Source organism: Tupaia chinensis, unplaced genomic scaffold, assembly GCF_000334495.1.
Source record: "Tupaia chinensis unplaced genomic scaffold, TupChi_1.0 Scaffold000272_1, whole genome shotgun sequence".
NCBI classification, from domain to species: domain Eukaryota; kingdom Metazoa; phylum Chordata; class Mammalia; order Scandentia; family Tupaiidae; genus Tupaia; species Tupaia belangeri.
This window is the reverse complement of record NW_006159754.1, coordinates 7,748,694-7,764,558: the sequence shown is the minus strand read 5'-3', so window position 1 is coordinate 7,764,558 and position 15,865 is coordinate 7,748,694. Positions and strand designations below refer to the sequence as shown.

General features: G+C 40.1%; 1 long non-coding RNA gene across 3 annotated transcripts in view; it reads right to left on the bottom strand.

The window, feature by feature from the left end:
* The window catches only part of LOC102501946 (uncharacterized), a 28,286-nt gene extending 12,440 nt beyond the window's left edge, over nt 1-15,846 (bottom strand). Inside the window, exons 1-4 of one of the 3 annotated variants that reach the window (XR_003549574.1) lie at nt 15,563-15,846; nt 15,311-15,483; nt 10,293-10,427; nt 8,218-8,354 (exon numbers count right to left, since the gene is read on the bottom strand). This is a non-coding gene — a long non-coding RNA (uncharacterized LOC102501946). The remainder of the gene's footprint in view (nt 1-8,217; nt 8,355-10,292; nt 10,428-15,310; nt 15,484-15,562) is intronic. The other 2 variants (XR_334719.3, XR_001370451.2) reach the window with 2 other exon arrangements.
* Nucleotides 15,847-15,865: the final 19 nt, after the last annotated feature.

The window sequence follows — 15,865 nt, the reverse complement described above, 5'->3', positions numbered from 1 at the left end:
TATCTCCCCCCCCCCTCTCTCTCTCTCTCCCACACACACACACACACACACACACACACACACACACACACACACACACACACAGCTGCCCAGAACTAGACATGCTATTTATTTTCTCTTTCCATCGGGTGAGAAACACTGATTGTCCAGAGCCTCTTTGATACTCCCCTTTCCTCCCCTGGGATACAAGCCTTAATGGGTTGAGGAGGAACAGGAATGAGAAAAAATAAAAATTGCATTAGTGTTGAAAATAGCATTCCCATTGCATATTTAGGTAGCTGACTTATCTCCATTTGCTGCAGCATGAACATAAAGTACTTTAACATCTTCCCAATCCCTGCCCTCATCCAAACCCCGTATTTCCTTTCCCTGGGACATCATGGGCAGATAGGATCACTTTCTACCCACTTTGGGTTATTAAAAGAACCTCTAAAACTTCAATTTCAACTTCTATTTAAATTCCATCTCCTCCCAATCCTCCCACTCCAGGGAAGCCTTAAGTCAGGACCCCAAGTGCTTGGAGTGAGATGGAGTTAGGGAGGTGCTGGCTGTAGACACCCCTCATCCTCTTAGCCCTGGCTCTTGCAAGTATTGGACTTGAGAAGGAGAAGGAAGAAGATGGGGTCTTTGTGCCCTCAGCGCTCCCCTCATGGCTGCTCTGCTTATCCAGCAAACTTGGAGTGTGAGTGTGAGTGTGAACACCCAAAGACCACTCGGGAGCACATGTGGAAGAGTTAGAGGACCCTGCATGGTCTCCCCATTGCAGGAAAGATTCTGCTCCAGCTGGACTTCTCTCACCCACTCCCCAAACCACAGTAATACACCCGACGTCATGATGCACAGTCCTGGAGCGGGTATCACAGCGAGGTGGCCCAGAGACAGCTGCCCTTCCTATATCCTCTCTGCTGACAAATTTCTCACACCCTGGCCATACCACCTAAGGAGCAGGCAAGCTGATTACTTCACTACAACCTCTGCTCCCTGACCAGCCATCACTCCTCTGCTTTTGTCGTCTCTGCCCTGGGAGGAAGGTATAGCCTAGCAAGTCTGCTGCTCCAGCTGAGGACAAACCAGGGCAGCCTCTAATAGCCATTGCCATGCAGCTCCTTTCTTCTCTTGGCCATGTTGCCAGAAGCACGCCCTCCACAGTGATAAAGGGGACGGATCACCTCACTCCTCCCTAGGCTTCTTTTTCCTCTTCTTTTTCTTTTTTTAATTTTTTTCTAGAGTTTGTTACATTAGCTTTATTTTATTTGCTATAGTACTTTAAAGCAAAATCTTTGACATTAGATCATTTTACCACTACATACCCTAATATGCATCTCTAATATTTGCCTTACATAAACACAAGCACATTATTAGACCTATAAAAAGTAATTGCTTAATACTGTCTAATGCTCAAGCCATAATCAAGTTTCTCTGGCAGTCTCAAATATTCTATTTAGGTTAGTTTGCTTGAATTAGGATCCCAACAAAGTCCACATATTACATACAGTTATTAGGTATTCTAGTCCATTGCTAATAAAAGAAAATTCTTGGGTCTGGCTAATTTAAGAGAATAGAGGGGTATTTTTTGTTGTTTTTTGTTTCTTTTTTAAAAAAAAAGGATTATTTATTTAATTCTATTCATTATTATTATTATTATTATTTTAAATATGACCAGAAAGAACAGAGAGAGAGAAAAAGGAAAAGCGGGAAAGCAAGCCACCAGGTCTGGGACTTGAACCACAACTAGCCATATGGAAATCCAGCACCTTTAACCACCATGCTACCTGTTGGCCCTGAGAGTAGAGGTTTATCTTACACACAGCTTTATTGTTTTAATTAATTTATTTATCTATTTATTTGTTGTGATTTTTCAAGCTGCCAGGTCTAGGACCTGAACTGTGGTCAGCCATGTAAGAATCCACTGCCTTAACCACCATACCACTGCTGGCCCTCACACAGAATTTAGAAGTCCAAGGTCTAAAGATTACATCTGCTAAGAATCTTCCTGTAGGTAGGGTCCCGATGCCGTGTGGGACATCACATCATGTATGAACAGGATGAACATTTGTGTGTTCATCCATCTGTATATCTCTGTTCTAGATTCTTAGCCAGGAGTCAATCACTGGGGTTCCATCCTAATTAATTAAATACTCCCTAGGCCCCCTTTTAATACCATGAAGGTATTAAGTTTCCTCTTAATATCTTCACAATATAAACAAGTTCCAACACATGAATTTTGGGGGTAAACCCAAATCATAACATTAAGTCTCTGTTTATCTTTTAAACAGTTCCTCTCATTTCTTTCCCCTTTTTGTTTCCTTTTCTTTCTTTCTTTCTTTCTTTCTTTCTTTCTTTCTTTCTTTCTTTCTTTCTTTCTTTCTTTCTTTCTTTCTTTCTTTCTTTTTTCTTTTTAAGGATGCATGTGCTTGCTGGAGAGAAAAGGGAAAGTGAGAAATCATCCGGGGTGTCCACACTGTCATCCCATCCCCTCCACCCTCCTCTCGGGATTTTGGGCATGCATGCACACACGTCTAGTGTGAATGTCAAGATACCAGGTCTTGGACTTGAACCGTGGTTGGCCATGTGGGAATCCAGCCACCTTAACTACCATGCTACCTGCTAGCCACCTCCCCAGGCTTCTTTTACAGATAAGGGATGGGGTGTGAGAGACAGGGGATGTAGGTGGAACTGATGTTCAGTTCTTCAGCCCATTAGAAACCCTTGGGAGAAAATGTCAGACCCCTACTGTTTGTATTTTTGGGCCCTTTTGTCAAATACAGGGCATCTTGCCATTTTTACAATTCATTATAGTTTCTCCAGACACATTGCTATTACCTTCTTTCTAATTCTCCCAGTTCTTTGAACACACATAGACTCTCACTTCTCTTGAAGAGTAAAATGAATACTGACTAGCAACAACTATAATATGCCATGTGAAATTTCAAGGTCCCTTCTGAAGATCCTATGACTCTATTAAAACAAGGAAATAAACAGCAAGTTACATTTATAAATTTAGGTAAATTAAGTTAAAACTAATTATTCTTCTGAGTGAATTATTTTTTTCCCAAAACTTGATCTCTTATTGACTAAGTATTTATTTTCTAAAAGTTAGCAATAATTAATATTCATTTTCCCTTTCTGCTATGCCATTTTCTGTTCAATTCTGTATTATTTTGATTGTTATCCTTATTATAAAATAATTTATTTCAATTATTTTACCTTGTTTATAATTTGAGATGCACTTAATTTGAGCAGGATTTGGACTTTATAACTTGTTTCAGTATGCAAAGCTCTAGTAATATCAAGGAAATTTTGGCCTGAAAAGTTTTTGGGTGTGTGTATTCAGGTAACCTACATCTTAACCAAAAAACGAAAAGAAAAGAAAAAGAACTTGTTCGAACGTTTGCAGAAGCATCAATTTAATAGTAAAATGCTGCCTCCTTCTGGATAAATTGTATTAGGCAAGATACGCTTGCAAAACTTCTATACTTCATTTTATGAAAAAAAAAAAAACAATTGTAAGCAATTTCTTATTTTTTTTTAATTGTCAGAAGGTATGAGTGCTTGCTGGGGAGAGAGACAAGGGTTAAGAGAGAAAGCACCATCCCAGTGGGCGTGGTCACGCTATAATACTTTTCCCTCCATTTCTCCATCCTGTCAAACTTGGTGTTTTCACACACATGTGTGTACGGTGCTGTTCAAGCCACTAGGACCAGGATTAGAACCATGGTCAGCCACGTGGGATCCAGCTCCCTACACATGGCACTCAACCACTTTATTTGCTATAGTACTTTAAAGCAAAATCTTTGACATTAGATCATTTTACCACTACATACCCTAATATGCATCTCTAATATTTGCCTTACATAAACACAAGCACATTATTAGACCTATAAAAAGTAATTGCTTAATACTGTCTAATGCTCAAGCCATAATCAAGTTTCTCTGGCAGTCTCAAATATTCTATTTAGGTTAGTTTGCTTGAATTAGGATCCCAACAAAGTCCACATATTACATACAGTTATTAGGTATTCTAGTCCATTGCTAATAAAAGAAAATTCTTGGGTCTGGCTAATTTAAGAGAATAGAGGGGTATTTTTTGTTGTTTTTTGTTTCTTTTTTAAAAAAAAAGGATTATTTATTTAATTCTATTCATTATTATTATTATTATTATTTTAAATATGACCAGAAAGAACAGAGAGAGAGAAAAAGGAAAAGCGGGAAAGCAAGCCACCAGGTCTGGGACTTGAACCACAACTAGCCATATGGAAATCCAGCACCTTTAACCACCATGCTACCTGTTGGCCCTGAGAGTAGAGGTTTATCTTACACACAGCTTTATTGTTTTAATTAATTTATTTATCTATTTATTTGTTGTGATTTTTCAAGCTGCCAGGTCTAGGACCTGAACTGTGGTCAGCCATGTAAGAATCCACTGCCTTAACCACCATACCACTGCTGGCCCTCACACAGAATTTAGAAGTCCAAGGTCTAAAGATTACATCTGCTAAGAATCTTCCTGTAGGTAGGGTCCCGATGCCGTGTGGGACATCACATCATGTATGAACAGGATGAACATTTGTGTGTTCATCCATCTGTATATCTCTGTTCTAGATTCTTAGCCAGGAGTCAATCACTGGGGTTCCATCCTAATTAATTAAATACTCCCTAGGCCCCCTTTTAATACCATGAAGGTATTAAGTTTCCTCTTAATATCTTCACAATATAAACAAGTTCCAACACATGAATTTTGGGGGTAAACCCAAATCATAACATTAAGTCTCTGTTTATCTTTTAAACAGTTCCTCTCATTTCTTTCCCCTTTTTGTTTCCTTTTCTTTCTTTCTTTCTTTCTTTCTTTCTTTCTTTCTTTCTTTCTTTCTTTCTTTCTTTCTTTTTTCTTTTTAAGGATGCATGTGCTTGCTGGAGAGAAAAGGGAAAGTGAGAAATCATCCGGGGTGTCCACACTGTCATCCCATCCCCTCCACCCTCCTCTCGGGATTTTGGGCATGCATGCACACACGTCTAGTGTGAATGTCAAGATACCAGGTCTTGGACTTGAACCGTGGTTGGCCATGTGGGAATCCAGCCACCTTAACTACCATGCTACCTGCTAGCCACCTACCCAGGCTTCTTTTACAGATAAGGGATGGGGTGTGAGAGACAGGGGATGTAGGTGGAACTGATGTTCAGTTCTTCAGCCCATTAGAAACCCTTGGGAGAAAATGTCAGACCCCTACTGTTTGTATTTTTGGGCCCTTTTGTCAAATACAGGGCATCTTGCCATTTTTACAATTCATTATAGTTTCTCCAGACACATTGCTATTACCTTCTTTCTAATTCTCCCAGTTCTTTGAACACACATAGACTCTCACTTCTCTTGAAGAGTAAAATGAATACTGACTAGCAACAACTATAATATGCCATGTGAAATTTCAAGGTCCCTTCTGAAGATCCTATGACTCTATTAAAACAAGGAAATAAACAGCAAGTTACATTTATAAATTTAGGTAAATTAAGTTAAAACTAATTATTCTTCTGAGTGAATTATTTTTTTCCCAAAACTTGATCTCTTATTGACTAAGTATTTATTTTCTAAAAGTTAGCAATAATTAATATTCATTTTCCCTTTCTGCTATGCCATTTTCTGTTCAATTCTGTATTATTTTGATTGTTATCCTTATTATAAAATAATTTATTTCAATTATTTTACCTTGTTTATAATTTGAGATGCACTTAATTTGAGCAGGATTTGGACTTTATAACTTGTTTCAGTATGCAAAGCTCTAGTAATATCAAGGAAATTTTGGCCTGAAAAGTTTTTGGGTGTGTGTATTCAGGTAACCTACATCTTAACCAAAAAACGAAAAGAAAAGAAAAAGAACTTGTTCGAACGTTTGCAGAAGCATCAATTTAATAGTAAAATGCTGCCTCCTTCTGGATAAATTGTATTAGGCAAGATACGCTTGCAAAACTTCTATACTTCATTTTATGAAAAAAAAAAAAACAATTGTAAGCAATTTCTTATTTTTTTTTAATTGTCAGAAGGTATGAGTGCTTGCTGGGGAGAGAGACAAGGGTTAAGAGAGAAAGCACCATCCCAGTGGGCGTGGTCACGCTATAATACTTTTCCCTCCATTTCTCCATCCTGTCAAACTTGGTGTTTTCACACACATGTGTGTACGGTGCTGTTCAAGCCACTAGGACCAGGATTAGAACCATGGTCAGCCACGTGGGATCCAGCTCCCTACACATGGCACTCAACCACTGTGCTACAGGCCTGGCCCTAAGAAAAATTTTAAAAGTAAATTTTCAACTAAAAAAAAAAAATTGGAATCAGAGGACTAGAATTAATCTTGAAAGATCACCTAATATAGCCGTCTTTCTTTTCTGTAAGTCTGGGTGGCTGCTGTCGAAATGGGCAAGTTCATGAACTCCGACAAAGTGGTGGTGTTGGCCAGATGCTACACCAGATGCAAAGCCGTCCCCGTGACCCCGTGAAGAACATTGATGATGGCACCTTAGACCATCCCTCCAGCCACACTCTCGTGGTCAGAATAGGCTACTATCTCCACAAAGTGACAGATGTCATGGGCAAGAAGAAAACTGCAAAGAGGTCAGAAATCAAGTGTATTGTGAAGGCTTATAACTACGATCACCTCATGCCCACAAGGTACTCTGTGAGTACTCCCTTGGACAAAACTGTGGTTAACAAGGATGTCTACAGAGACCCTGCCTTTTTTTTTTTTTTTTTTTTTTTTTTTTTTTTTTTTAGAGCAAGAGAGAATTTTGCTATTGGGCACGTGTGCTCGCCAGAAAGACAAAGAGACAGAACACGAAAAATCACCCCCCACCAGGGGAGGTGGTCATACTGCAATCCCTTCTCCTCCAGTCTCCTCTTGGAACTTTGAGCATGCATGCACACGTGCCCCATGTTAGTTTTAAGCTGCCAGACCTGGGACTTGAACCGCAGTCAATGAAATGGGAGTCCAGTGATGTAACCATTAGGGCATCTGCTGGCTCCAGAGACCCTGCTCTTAAATGCAAGGCCTGTGGGGAAACAAAGGTCAAGTTCAAAGACAGGTACAAGACAGGCAAGTGGTTCTTCCAGGAGCTGCAGTTTTAGATGTTTTATGTTTCAGTCACTTAAAAAGCAGAAGAAAGAATGAGAGAGAGAGAGAGGAAGAGAGAGAGGAAGGAAGGAAGAAAGGAAAAGATTACCTAGATTCTGTTTTGAGTCAGTAAAATACTGAAATTATCTATCTTATATAGATTATCTGTCCTTCTTTTAAAGATTTCTTAATACTTCCTGAGGAAGTAGAAAATAGATGATAAAATTGGAGTAGACATAATGTTCATTTTTACATTGGGCTACCTTACTTAAAATTTTTAAACATTCAGCTACCATTATCATTTATGCACACATACATATTAATACATGCCCAGAACAAGGAATGTGTGTGTGCGTGCATGCATGTGTGTGTGTGTACATATGGTACATGTGCTCACCAAAGAGAGAGAGAGAAAGCACCCCCCAATTGGGTGTGAACACACCATGAGCCCATCTCTATTTCTCTATCCTGTCGGGATTATGAACATGCACACACTCATGTCCAGGGCATTTTTCAAGCCACCAAGGCCAAGATGGAAACCACAGTTGCCCATGCGAAATCGGGCTCCCTAAACCACTAGACTACAGGGTCAACCCATGTGTGTGTGTGTGTGTGTATGTGGGGGGGGGTTCCAACAAGGACAATGAGATGCTCATGTTCTAGTCATATTTCTATAACCAGTAGTCATGTGGATTTGGACAAACCACTTAATCTCTGAGTCCCAGTTTCCTTATCTATAAATTCAGAATAATTGATTTACTATTACTAACCTCAAAAACTTTTTCTTTTTTAGTTTGTTATAGGGTGTGTGTGCTTACCAGAAAGAGATAGAGCAAGAGAGAGAGAAAGAGAGAGAAAGGTGGGAAATCACCACCCTGGGGGGGATGGCCATGCAGCAATCCCTTCTCTTCTACTCTCCTCTCGGGATTTCGGGAACACGCGCCCATATGCCCAGCATGTTTATCAAGCCACCCAGTTGGGCTTCAACCATGCAGTTGACCATATGGAATCTAGCACCTTAACCTCCACAGCACAGGTTGATCCAGCCTCAAAAACTGTTTGCAAGGCTCACTAAAATCAACAAAGCACTATGTGAGTTCATAAACTCACGTCTTACCTTAAGGCTTTAAAAGGTCACATGCCTGAAGTGAAAGAATAGAATCATATATGAGACCAACAAGAAAAATGTCTAATGATGTAGAATCTATTGCATGAACGTGGTGAGTTTGGTATGATCCATCAACTTTTCACAACCTGGGGTAAAGAGATGGGGAAAGAGGTTAGAAAGAACCCCTGACCACAGTTAGACAACAATACAATCCATTCCCAATGCTGCTGCAGGGGTGGGTTCTTTCCACAGACCAGGTGGGTCGATCAAAGCTGACCTGGCTGGGACATGGAGAGAGCTGTTTGCGTAGCCTCATCTCTGTCATCGTTACGGACTGTGCCTAGAGCTTCGGCCCAGGAAGATCAAGTGCGGACTATGCTGTTATATTAAAAAGAGTGTCATGACTCACCGAGGAGCCTTCCACAAAACTAATATTTAACAAAATCCAAACCAGTTCTGAGGCCAAAAGGTGTCCCAAATGCTCCCATCCCTACCTGGCTCTCTCTAATGGGTACGCAATTTAACCCTTCTGTATTTTGATTTTGTCTATAATTTGGGTATACCAACAATAGTACCGTTTTCAATAGGTCTCTGTGAAGATACAATGCCTTAGTGCAAGGAGTGTGCCCAGAACAGTGTCTGGCGTGCAAGCATACAGCACATGTCCGCTGCTTCGGCACCACTCTTGTTACTAGCACACTAACTTGCTGTCCCTGGCATTCACTTATGGGCAAATGATATGCCTCAGAGCTCTTCAAGCCTCTGAGACTGAAGGCTGATCCTTCAAAACCTCTGGCCACTGGGCTAGTTTGTGGCATAATGATTAAGATGGCTGGATTCTGGGACCAGCAGTTGGCCTAATGGCTATGTCGCTGGACTCCCATGGAGTTGACTGCAGTTCACGTCCTGGATCTGGTGGCTTAAACTCATGCAGGGCCTGTGTGTATTGTGGCATGGCCATCCCCCCTGGGGGGTGATTTCTTGCTTTCTGTCTCTCTGTCTCTCCCTGTCTTCTGGTGAATACACGAGCCCTATAAGCAAAAAGCTCTTCCCTGTCGCCCCCTCCAAAAAAAAGTAAAAGATGGCTGGAATCTACATGGCCAACTGTGTGGTCTGACTCTTAGACCTGGCGGCTTGAGAAATATCCCTGCCCAAAACCCCAAAAGGAGGGAGAAATGGAGAAGGGAGTGCAGCATGACTGTTCCCTATCAGGGAGTGGAGACGGATGCTTTCTCACTTTCCCTGTCTATCTCTGGCAAGTGCATGCAACCTCTGGCAAAAATTTTAAAAATGAAATAAAAAATAAAAACCTCTGGCTACCAATATAATTTTGTCTCTATACCAGTTACCTGACATTACAGGTAGACTTTATATTTTTCAATTACAAAATAATAAATTCCAACTACTGGTGCTATCTGATGGCACATTAGCCAAACTGAATAACTCTTTGTTTTGCCTTCATATAAGTAGATGTCTGTGGAATAAAGCTGGGACTTAGGCATATTTCAAGCTGTTAAACATTTTTTATGATGAGGAACGTATATACCATTTCTGCTTCACTCTGAGACCAGAAGCAGCTACATCATCCCTCCGTAAAAAACTATCTGGTAAATCACACTAAGAAAAATACTAGAAAGCATTGAAATGGTTTTGAATGAAAACTAAAGCCCACATTTGGCCACTAGATGGCATTTAAACCATGAGCAGGTTTTAGCTCACACTCAGTTTATTTACAACTTTAATTGGTTTGCATTTGGCCCCAAGCACTGGCAATTCTCAAAGTTTGACACTGTGGGAACTCTCAGGAGTGGGTGGGATGAAAGTGTAGGAATAGCCACAGCAGGTTCTGCAGACATAAACATCCTTTGGGAGCCATGAAAAGAAAAGTAATTTTAAATTCCTGCCTGAAATCTTGCAGATCAGATTCTTTTTTAAAAGTCAATTATTAAGGGTAAGATTGAAAGACTGGATAGCTTATGTCTTTTTAATTCATTTCGGTGTACCATGAGGTCTTAATAACCACAGAGCAGCATAATTCACCGGCAGCCTGTCTCGGTTGGCCATGGGAACTTCTGAGCCTCTACCTTTTTATCAGGTCCAGCAGCCTACTCATATCTGCCGCTTCCTCTTCAATTAATTCCTAGGAACGACCAGCTGTGGACTAGTGAAACACCCCAGGGGAGAAAGGAATAGATTCTAATCTCCGTTGAATAAAAATCCTGTTTTAAGGAAAGGAGACAGTAAGGTCAGTTGTTCTTTCATCTTTTACAAAGGTATTAGGAGGAAAAAAATGTGAATTTCAACAATAAGTCTTTAAGCCAATCATGAAGATGAAATGAAGTAAATACTAAAATAAACTACAAAGTAAATGTGTGTGTGTGTTCTTTCCATATAGCAGAAATATATTCTTCTTTTTAGAAAGATTTTTTTCACAAAGACACCAAAGATGTAGTAAGCAATGCTTTATCTGCTTTACTGTATGTAGGTTTTAGGCTTCTTGAAGTCGTTTCAGTCTATGGTGCTAGATTCAAGTTGTCCACTAGATGGCCCTATGACACCTTAAGTATCCTCAATGTGAAGCAGTGTAAAGTCTTAGTGTCAAGTTCACTCACGATAAAATAAAGTACAGCATATCTAATTATATAGTGTATGTGATGGAAAAGATCTCTTCCAAGGGAAAACCATGCAGTGATTTTCTAAAAAAGTATAACAAACTACCCAATAAGATGAAGAATTGAATACAAGCTCTTACAGTCACTCCATTGTCCATTCCACCCTCTTTCAAAAGACAGAAGAAAGTCATATACACCCCCCGGCAATTCACACACACACACACACACACACACACACGTGTATACATGTATATTTATTTATCTTGTCATTCCTTGTCTATTTTGAGACAAAACATACTTAATATCTACACCTGTAATGTGTGACCAGGAAACTAGTAGAAATTGGGGCAAAATGGGGAGGCCATGCTGAGCCATACTGGATCTTGAGGCCAAAGGAAAAATCAGTACTATCGACCCTGTCTCTAGCACTGAATGTGTCTCCCAAAAGTTCACGATCACTCAGAGCTTCAGGGTGTGACCTCATTTGGAAATAGGATCTTTGCGGATATAATTATGTAAGTTGAGATCATACAGCACTGGGCCCTAAATCGATGACCGATGATGTCCTTACACCGAGAGAGGACACAGGGACACCCACGGGGGAGAAAGCCCTGTGATGATGGAGACAGAGATTGGCGTGATGCCTCTGAAAAACCAAGGGACACCGGGATTGCAGGCAATCGGCAGACACCGGGAGAGAAACAGGAGGCTTCTCCCAGAGGGCCTTTTGCCTCCGGAACTGACAGAAAATAAAGTTCTGTTGTTTCAGTCACCCCATTTTGGGTCCTTTGTTACAACAGCACATGAAAAATAATACATTGTCTTTAATTAGAATTTTCATATTTTATCATGGATTGTTTAGCAGTGAGTTTGATTTTTTAAAATTATTGCATGGGGACCAGCAGATGGCAGAGTGGTTACGTTGCTGAACCACAGCATGGCCAAGCCAGTTTGAGTCCTGGACCTGGTAGCTTGAAACTCATGCTGGGTGTGTCTGCGTGCATGCCCAAAATCCCGAGAGGAGACTGGAGAAGGATTGAGGTGTAGCCTTGATTTCTCATTTCTTGTCTCTCTGTCTCTCTCTCTCTCTGGCAAGTGTGCACACCCTATAGCAAAAATCTCTCTCTCAAAAAAAAAAATACATGAAAATATTTATCTTGATCACTTAATTTTGGCACCTTCTCCCATCACATTTTCTAGCCGAAGCAAGCGCCTCACACACTGCACCCTTAGTTTTGGCATTAGGGATGTTTTAATTGTGTTATCAACAGGTAAGTTTCTCCTCAGTCTATGTTAGACACAGAGACCTCCAAACAGCAAACACTAAAAACACGCAAACAAGCATGATTCCTAAATAAAAGGGCTTTCAACAGGGAATGACTACATGCTCTCTCTCAGTGCAAAAATACAGCCCATCTCTCAGCATAGACAATAGATGTGGGCAACCCTTGTTTAAAAACAGCAGGCAGTCTGTTAAGTCCATCTGCTTCCCTTTGGAAGGAAAGAAAATTACCTAGTGGTTTCATTAGCCTTAGACTCCATGTAAGGGAGTTCATGACTATGCTATATTCCCTTTGAGAAAAATATCTAGAAGAAAATCCTTCCTAATTGAATGTGAGTATGAGAGGACTGGATAGAAATAAGCACAGGTTTAAAAACATGGTCCTGGGTCAGCAGGTGGCATGGAGGTTAAGGATGCTAAATCCCACATGGATGACTGGGCAGTTTGACTCCCAGACTGGTGGTTTACAAATCATGCTGGGCGTGTGTGTGTGTGTATGTGTGTGTGTGAGAGTGTGCCCAAAATCCTGTGAGGAGACTGGAGGGGAGGGAATTGTAGTATGGCCATCCCCCCAGGAGGGAGATTTCTCACTTTTCCTTTCTCTCTGTCTCTGGTGAGCACATACGCCCTATAGCAAAAAGCGAACAAAACAAAAAATGAACCGTGGTCCCAAGCTTTCCAACACTCCTCCTGTGGAGAGGTGGGGGAGTGGGTGGGACTGGGGAGAGGGGCTATGGTCACATCTCTTGAATATGGGCATGCTTGTGACTGCTTGGATCAAAGGGGTACCATGGACATGATACTGGATCTGGATAATAAGGCCATGCGGGATTATGTTCTAGAATACTAGCACATGGAGCCCTGAGCTGCTGTGTAAAAAGCCTGGCTACCCTAAGAACTCCAGCTGCAAGGAACCAAGCTACAGCAAACAGCTGAATGTAAGCTTTTATGTCAACAGTCCTGGTCTCTGAGGCATCCTAGCTTGTGGGATGAGACCTGAAACCTCAAGAGAAATCAACCACCCCTGCAATGTCTGTCCTGACCCACAAAATCCGTGAACATAATAAAATGGTTGTTTCAAGATGCTAAATTTGGACCAATCTGTGATGTGGTAATACTAATAATATGAGGGTCAAAGCCTTATCAAAATGAATGAATTCACTATCCAAAAATATTCCAATCATCTGTAGAATGAAAGTTTACAATACTTTGGAAGAAAAATGTTACCAAATAATCTGAAGTAAGTTTACGTACATATTGCCCCACTTGATGCTTTTTTATTATAGTTTCAAAGCTGTAATAAAACACCTGAAGCCCAATCCCCTGATAATGCATTCTGTTCTAATTGTTTATTAACTGTGAATTTCTATTTTAATTGTAAGATGGAAGGATAAAGGCTAGTAGGTCAGTGTGGTGGTTAAGGTGCTGGATTCCCACATGGCCAACTGTGGTCCAAGTCCTGAGCCTGGCAGCCTGAAAATTAAGCCGGGCAGGTACGTGCACATTTGCAAAATCCCAAGAGGAGAATGGAGGAGAAGGGATTGCGGCGTGGCCATCCCCCCTGGGGGGTGATTTCTCGCTTTCTGTCTCTCTCTCTTTTTCTGGTGAGCACAAGCACCCTATGACAAAAACCTAAAAATTTTTTAAATCATGGAAGGATAAAGTTAGTAAACCACGCCCTTTGACCTTTCATTTCTAATTTTATCCCATGATATAGAGGTCAATAGCTTGTAAGCTGAAATTTCCCAATCATAGAGTTAATCAGCACTTGTCTGGTGAGGATGTTATTTCATGTTTTATATGTCTTATAGTTGTAGCATAAAAACATCAGCAATAAAAGGCATTAAAAAATGTGAAGACAAACTTTAAACTTGTAATTGCTGTAAAAATCTACATTACTTCTGGAGAAGGAATGATTTGCTGATGATACTGTATATGGTAATGTCTTTGTCTTGACTGATATGCGCTGTATTCATGCTGGGAAAAAGCCATGCTATACACTGTAAAGATGTACAGTGATTAAATATAAATTTTAAAATAATAATAAATCTTAGGCACATAGCTGTGGATGACAATGTTTAGTCAAGTCAGTGTGAGGTTTCCGATCATCACATGTGTGTTTACCTAAATGCAACAGTCACATAGTATTTTCATTTTCTCTTTATTTCATTTGCAAATAAATTCTTCCCCCTGATGTATATTCACAACTTCTTTAAGAGTTAACAGAACTATTTGGATCAAGCTAAAAGGCAACATTTCTCTCTAGGAAAGACTAGGCAAGATATCACAGCAATTTATTCACCCTTAATCATGTAGGACAACCCAAGTATTATTATTGAATAGCTCAGTCCCTAGATGTTACTATAACTGGTAAGGTGCCTGGAAGTTATCCTGTGAATTATATTTTAATAACGATCTGAGTACAACATGACCAATCCATGATTATACTTTGTCTTTACTACTTCATTTCCTACTAAAATTTTATTTTAAAGTTAGTCATTTTTTTTTTCCTATCAGCAAACTATAAGAAATTACTCTTGGCAATTTTTTCAGGCATGTTGATCTCTAAAAAGTCTAAAACATAGATAATGAAATGTCAATTTTAAGAAAGGATTTTAAATGCTATTAAAAAGTTAATATGGAAAAACATGGCAATAAACCTCTATGGTGATGTTTACAGGTTTTTTAAAATAATTGTTTATTTTAATGTTACTTATTCATTCATGCAATTTGGCCAGAGAGAAACAAAGAGAGACAGAGAGAGAGTAAGAAAGCAAGCCACCAGGTCTGGGACTTGAACCATGGTCAGCCTTGTGGGAGTGTCTAGTGCCTCAACCACCATGCCACCTACTGGTCCCCAATGTTTACGGTTTTAAAGGAAGACCCTAAGTAAAATGTTTAATATAAAGAGGGATTAGAAAACTAAACATCAACACAGAGTCAAAGTAATATTGCATACCAAAGATATTTCGAAGTTAGAAAAACAGATAAGCTAGCTGTATCATCTCTAAAGAAATTCAACAAACTAGAGCACTCCAGCTATAAACAATAAAAGGCATTAACAACTGTGGAGACAAACTTTAAACTTGTAATAGCTGTAAAAATCTACATTATTTCTGGAGAAGGAATGATTTGCTGAATAAAAGATTTACTGGCAAGAAGTAGACCCCTGCACACTTAAACATCGTGACAAAGTTTTTATTCTCACCGAGAGTAGGGAATTTCTCATCTGGACACGGCAGGTTTAGAGTGGGATGTGAACAACGTGAACTTTGTTGTCTCCAGGTCTATTTTTCCTTTTGTATTTTATTTTGTAAGCGACACTGTAGGTCTTTAGGAAACCTTTGTTTTCACTTATATGAACACTGGAAATTGCTGTGTCTAAATGGCATAAAAGTAATAGTTTCAGTCCTGAACAATAAAATTATATTAGTGTCAAGTCAGACGGAGTATTGCTTACCCCAGTCTCCGTATACAAAGCTGTCATTTTACGCTATCACCCGATTTTCTTGCATTTCACTCACACTCAGAACGCGTCAACAGGCAACCCAAAGCTTCCAAATAAGCCCGAACGACTCACTTCGCAGTCGCAGAACTCTCAGCTTGGAAGGGGAGGAACTAGGCTGAGGAGTGCCTGCCTTTTCACCCTTATTAGGAAACGAACGTTTAAAGACTTAATTTCAAATCTTAGGAAATTACAAAAGAGGTGAGGCTTCCGCCGGCTCAGACCAGGGGAGGGCAGGCGCCTGCCCGCGGCCATAGG